Source organism: Lygodium microphyllum, chromosome 16 (genome assembly GCF_053477565.2).
Source record: "Lygodium microphyllum isolate KBCC chromosome 16, Lygodium_microphyllum_v1.1.10, whole genome shotgun sequence".
Lineage (NCBI taxonomy): Eukaryota > Viridiplantae > Streptophyta > Polypodiopsida > Schizaeales > Lygodiaceae > Lygodium > Lygodium microphyllum.
In genome coordinates, this window is record NC_141150.1 from 103,386,806 (window position 1) to 103,393,653 (window position 6,848).

Below are 6,848 nucleotides of genomic sequence, written 5' to 3' on the forward strand. Positions count from 1 at the left end.
CTTCTCTCTCTCTCTCTTTCTCTCTCTCTCTCTCTCTCTCTCTCTCTCTCTCTCTCTCTCTCATATATTTGGGACCAACCACCGATATCTCACTCCCCTCAATAACATTACCACCACTACACTACCACATCTTACTCTCCTCCTTCTCATCAGAACCACAATCGATTCTCCTAGAGAGAGAAAGAGAGAGAGAGAGAGAGAGAATAATTACTAGCTAGGAAGATCAATTTATGTGTGTATTTATGATATGTTTTAATGTGAGACATAGTAGATTGAGACTTTTTGAATGAACTATGTTGAAATGTTTGGACCTTATGAATAAAAAATAATCATCTCTAGAAAACTAATAATTAACTTATACAACGTATAATGGCTATTGTCTTTTGCATTGTGTATTTGAAAAAATAAAGACATTTTCAAAGATTTAAAAAAGTTTTATACTATTGAAATTATAATTAAAATGTGACTTTTTAGTCTAATTATACTTAGGCCAAAAACATTTAAATAGAGGAATTTGAAGAGAGAGAGAGAGAGAGAGAGAGAGAGAGAGAGAGAGAGAGAGAGAGAGAGAGAGAGAGAGAGAGAGAGAGAGAGAGAGAATGTGTGTGTATTTTGATAAAGGTCCAAAGTTATAAATGTAAGAGAAGCCCAAAGGTAATATTATAGTATTATAGGAGAGAGTTGCTATAATTGTTTTGAGAGAGAGAGAGAGAGAGAGAGTGTGTGTGTGTGTGTGTAAAGATCCAAGGCTATTAATGTAGGAGAGGGCCTAAGGTAGTATTATAGGAGAGAGCACCCCCTTCTTTGACTTCAAAAAATTCTAGCACTCTCTCCTATAATACTATAATACTACTTTTGGGCCTCTCCAAATTACTTTATCATTTCTTTTTTTTCTCTCTATCCAAACTTCTTTTCACATTTCTTTCTTTTCTCTCTTATCAATGATTTTTAAAAATACACCTCTTTCTTGTCTCTCATCAATAATTGTTTTTATCTCCTCTCTCTCTCTCTCTCTCTCTCTCTCTCTCTCTCTCTCTCTCGTACCACACACACACACACACACACACACCCAAAAGTTATTTTTATATCTCTCTCCCTCTCTTCTCCATTGAGTCCTAAAACCCTTCCAATTGAAATTCCTTACATTCAATTTATCTAGAATATCTTTTGGATTTTAAAGACTAGGCAAATCATTGATGGATTACTTAGTTAAGGTGGATTAGAGTTTTTTTATAAGCAATAATATTTAAAGCTATGTCTTTAGTTATGTGATATACACTAGATAAACCTACCTTGATTGTTCTCTCTATGTGTATGTGTGCGTGCGCATGCATGTACGCATGTGTATGTGTCTCATTAAGAACTTGTTTCTATCTCTCTCTCTTGTTCAAAAACTATTGTCACTAAATCTCTCTTTCTCTCCCTCTCTCTTATTAATATCTATACATATATATGTATGCATGTATTTATGTATGTATATTGGAAGTCTTAACATGCGGACACACACATGTATACACATATGATTAGTTTGAAGAAGTATAACTATATTTTAAAGCCTATGGGTATTAATATTATGCCAACATGATGTCAAGTTAGCAGGGACATGCACAATGAGAAACCAAGATGATAGTCACTCACTCACTCACTCACTCACTCACTCACTCATTAAGCATATTGATTGAGTATCAAATTTATACTTGTTTTTACTAATCAATATCCCTTCTTGCCACCACAACAAATAATCCATAAATGTGTAAGTTTTAATAACAAGTTTTTATTTTTTAACCAATGTTTAATGAGGTTGCTAGACCCATGTATAAAGAAAAATGTTTAGTGAGTAGTTGGAATGGATGCAAATGTAGACATGTTTATATACTAACCCACACTTGCTGAAGAGAACTTACATCTCATATTTGAAAAGAGAAGAAATTTTCCAATGTCGCCCGTAGTGTAACCAAAAAAGGAAATACTTTGCTAATTCTTAGCACAAATGCATTTTATTTTGTTGAGAAAATACAAACATACCTCGATTTGGTTAGCTATGATCAAATTTATGATAATCTTTTACTATCATTGTCTGACAGCTTGTGAAACAATAGTACACTTGCTAGAGATTAATGTAATATAAATCTAGATCCGAATTGCTTGTAGAAATTGTTTTGTATTGTAAATCTGAGAGAGAGAGAGAGAGAGAGAGAGAGAGAGAGAGAGAGAGAGAGAGAGAGAGAGAGAGAGAGAGAGAGAGAGAGAGAGAGAGAGAGAGAGCTGTTTGTTGTAACACATGTCACAATCCAATGTAATACGAGTTCTATCGATTTGGAGTGCTTGCACAAACGTTTTCATATTACAAACATGAGAGAGAGAGAGAGAGAGAGAGAGAGAGAGAGAGAGAGAGAGAGAGAGAGAGAGAGAGAGAGAGAGAGAGAGAGAGAGAGAGAGAGAGAGAGAGAAGGTGCTTGTGGTAGAGCTAGCGGTGACGGCAACAGTAGTGGTGGTGAAAGTGAAAGTGCAGGTGGATATATCTAAGATTAGAATAAGTGAACTATGTGGAACATGAATAGAGGGGTTGCAAAAAAAAAAGAAAACTATCACCTTGCCCTTCCTCTTTTGTGACGAGAGGGAAATTAAGCATCAATTGGCAACCTTGTACACCCCACCCCTAAATGATATGGTTGAGTACATGAATAGGACAATTTAGGAGCGAGTTCATAGTACACTTAGTCAGACATGCTTACCACATCATTTTTGGATTGAGATAGTTACTACTTCCATACACTTGATAAATCGGTCCCCATGTATTACTCTTGACTATCAGGTTGCAAAGGAGGTAAGGTCTAGAAAACCTCTCTCATATGCTCATTTTCTTGTCTTTGGTTATGAGGCTTTCTGCCACATACCCAAGGAAAAACTCAATCAGCTAGATCCTAAGTCTAGGAAATGCATCTTTCTTAGTTATGGGGATGCAAGTGAGATGGGCTATCACCTATGGGATCTGCAGGCTCGGAAGGTTATCCATAGCTATGATGTTGTTTTCATGAGGAGAAAATGCATAAGCAGCCCAAGCGTGTCGATGAGGTATACAAGGTAATATTTCAAGAGGAGCCTCTTACTATTGTACAACCAACTAGACAACTTGGAGTAGCACGACTGATGCTCTAGTGCTGAAGTCTTTGATGCTCCATAGGATATCTAGGCCCCCATCCCGGTCTACTAGAGACATATGACACCCTATGTGGTTTGAGCTCTCTATGGATTATGTTATGGTGATAGATGCTAGTGGGCCTTTTAGTTATGATGAGGCCATGCACAAAGGTTATAGTCACTCTTGGAAGAGGGCCATGCAATCAGATTATGACTCACTGCAAAAAAATGATAAGTAAGATTTGATTTCTTTGCCAAGTGGAAAATATGCTTTGCCGTGCAAGTGGGTGTATAAGTTGAAAAATACCCTTAGATGCCCTAAGGCAGTATACAAGGCCAGATTGGTTGCTAAGGGTTTCAAGCAGGAGCATGGTGTGGACTTTGATGAAGTTTTTTCTCCTGTTGTAAAGATGACTACCTTACGTTTGGTACTGCCTTTGGTTGCTTAGCTTGACTTAGATATTTATCAGATGGATGTCAAGACGACTTTTCTTTATGGGGACTTACTTGATGAAGGGGAGCTATGGAGCCCTACCTCGAGACCTACGGACTGCTTATTGATCAAGCGTTTCAAGCTGAGCGGCCATGGCTATCTCTCACATAGCCAACTTGCAATGCCTACCTTACGGGTGTAGTGAGCTTACCTTGATGCGCTCGATTGAGTTCCCTCCTCTCTCTTGCACTCCGGTAGCTCCACAATCCTTGCGGCAAGCTCAAGCAACCTCAAGCCCTCTCCGTCAAGCTCCATCCTCCATAGCCGCGCGAGAAAAGAGAAGAGAAGAGAAGATGAAGAGAGAAGATGGGGAGCTTCTTCTCCACGATCCCTCACTGTCACACACTCATTCCCTTATACTCCGTCACACTTCCTCAATCCCTCACTCAAGCACAAGCAAGAAGGCAAGAAACAAGGGAAGAAGAAGAAGAAGCTTTGGCCACACACAAGAATAAGCTTCTCATTCACTTTTCAACTTTATATACAAAACCCTAAATCCGTTTTGGGCGGTTATCCCCTTATCCCCTTTTTTACATGGCAGACCGTGGCCTAGACCCTCTTTTCCTATTTCCCACCGTTCTAACTTATCCCATTCCCAACTAGTGCATACAATTTGCACAGGAGTGAGCCTGGCACTCTTTTATAAGGATTCGGGAGCGCTTTCACAATTAATGGTGCGCTTTTACTCTTTTCTTTTCTCGAGGCGACATTGAGACCTTCTAGAGAGGTCATCATTCAAAATTTTCAGGGTCTGACTTCCATCCGGGGTGCCTTTTCCTTACTTTGTCATGTGCCCTTTCTGTTATCTCCTTTTTTCATTTTCCCGCTCCTCTGCTCCATTTTTCCTCTCCTCTGTGCTGCGGTAAACATTATCCCCCTCCTAGCTGAGTGCCAGTCCCATGGCACTGTGGTGGGGAGTAGTGGTCTAGTTGGGGTTGTTGTTAAGTGGAACTAGTGGGTAGATGACCACAATCAAAAGGTGCTGTTGTGAATGAGAGGTGATGGAGTTTGATTAAGGATAACTGGGAGAGATTCCGGCGTGCTTTAGACTTCATGAAGATGCTCGGCATTTCTCACACAGTTGTAGCTCCCATTCTGCGACGACTGATAAAGGTTTTGCATGGGCATTTCTAATCATTTGGAGAATATGAGGTTCCAAAATCTATGCCAATGGTGGGTCCATCACAGAGTTTTCCTTTTGTTTAATTTGGTTCAGTCATGGTAGCCATCAACAGGCAGATGGTCGGCTACATCAAGCAAGTTGGTCCATCCAACCATCGGAGTATGCAAAAGCTCCTAAAGCTACTGTAATGGTGTCCTGTCTGACTCATGGAAAAATTCCTGGTCATTAGCGGATGTCGTGGATGATCTTCTTTAGCTGGGTAGCCATTCACTGAGTCACAATCATACCATGCAAGAGAAAGTTGTGCACTCCCTAAGGGGTGTGTCTGTCTCATGGTGCGGTGTAAGTGCATGTGTAGTGGAATTGGGAGATGGGTCTAACCTTAGGTAAGCCCTTGGTAATGTCCCACACTTGAGGACCCAGTTCGTGTGTTATTGGAGGTGCAGTGCAAAACTTAGGGTGATAGGTCTGGAAGTCCTGCCCTTGATGTGTCCTAAGCATGAAGTGGGGGAGGGGCTAGGTGTAAACCCTAGGTGTAGTGAGTGAAGTGAGCCCTCGTGCTTTTTTTCTTTTCTTCTTTTCTTTTTTTTTTCTCTTTTTTTTTGCAGAATTGCATACAAGGAAGCTGTCCTGGCTAATGCCTATCACCTTCAGCTGGATCACGAGGTGGTTGCAAGCATTGGGATAGGAATGCGCGACTTCGTATATATTCTTTAATACTAGCCCGGGCCTTCAGAGGTGTGGATGACAAGAAAGGATGATTGCACCTCATGAAGTGGGTATTACTCATATTCTCTAAGATTTCTAGGCAAAAGGAGGGAAGTAGGGTTGCCCTCATCATTAGTCTAGTCATGGCTCTACTATCTATCCCTAGATTGATGTCAAAAAAGAGTGGAGGGAGGTGGGCTTCCTCGGCTGTGGGTCTCTGCATTAGTAGGAACTTGATAAGCCTAAGATAATTATAGGTAGTTAAGAAGTCTTGATCTGGGCAAGAAGAAAAATCTACGAGGAGGCAGTTGATAGATGGGAGAAGATCCTCTAACCTAAAGACTAGGCATTCCTCGGGGCTCCGGGCATTAACATTATATATCTTAGGAAAGTCAAAATCCCCATGAATGCTTCGATCATAGTCAACTCCATGCCTAGGGGGGTAGGGTATGTAGATGGAGTCGTTGCGTTCTTCAGGAAGCGAGCTGCAGAAGGCGGTCCAAGCATCAAAATTGGTATCCCAAATCCTCCTCCGCCACTTCGGCTGTGCCTCGTAGCCTTGGACGGTTTTGGGAACCCTGTTTACCTTGTCTTGCTAGTAGTCTTCAAGCTCTTGCTTCCATCTAGTTATTATGAGGCTTCTTTCCTCTATCCACCTGTTTGCAAGATCATTAGCCAGATCCTTGATCTTGGCTAGAATACCTAGAAGCAAAGCACGGTCCAGAGAGCGTGGATAAGCAAATGAAAGTCCAAACGGTCTCGTTTGGAACTCCCGTTGGACGCCATATGACCATTTCCTGAGGCCAATCGATAGGATGGGGATCCCCCCGTAGTGGCATAGGCTCTTCAGGGAATTGTCTTGGTAGTGATTGTGCTCTGTGTTGGGCTTCCTCTGCTAGTTCTTGTCTTCTTCTTCTGGCTGCCACAATGCGCTCGGGCATATGGGCATCTTCGGGCTCTTCAGGCGGGAGGTCTAGTAGAGGCGGACTGGGCATTCTTTGTTTCTCTTCTTCAGCATCCTGCTCAAAGTCTGGACCCTCTTTGACATTTTGCTTGGCAACTGATGGAACCGCTTGTGGTGGTGGTGGTGACTGCTCATGCTCTTCAAACCCAAGTTCCTTAAGCTCAATAGTGGAGAGGCCGGCATGGCGTAGGTAGTGAAATTGCTGCTCTTTTGTGATTCCTATGCCTGTTGGAAGCTCTCGTTCTTGAAGGCCATACTTCAGTGCTTGGGTGGTCGGTTCTAGCTTCCTTCTTACCTTCTCCACTGAATCATTACTCTCCACCTGGGTGACATGTAGTATTGTGCTGAGGAAGGCTTGCCTTTGTGTATTGGCACATACATCCGCAGCTTCCGCCCTGGACTCTACAAGCACTCTCTCG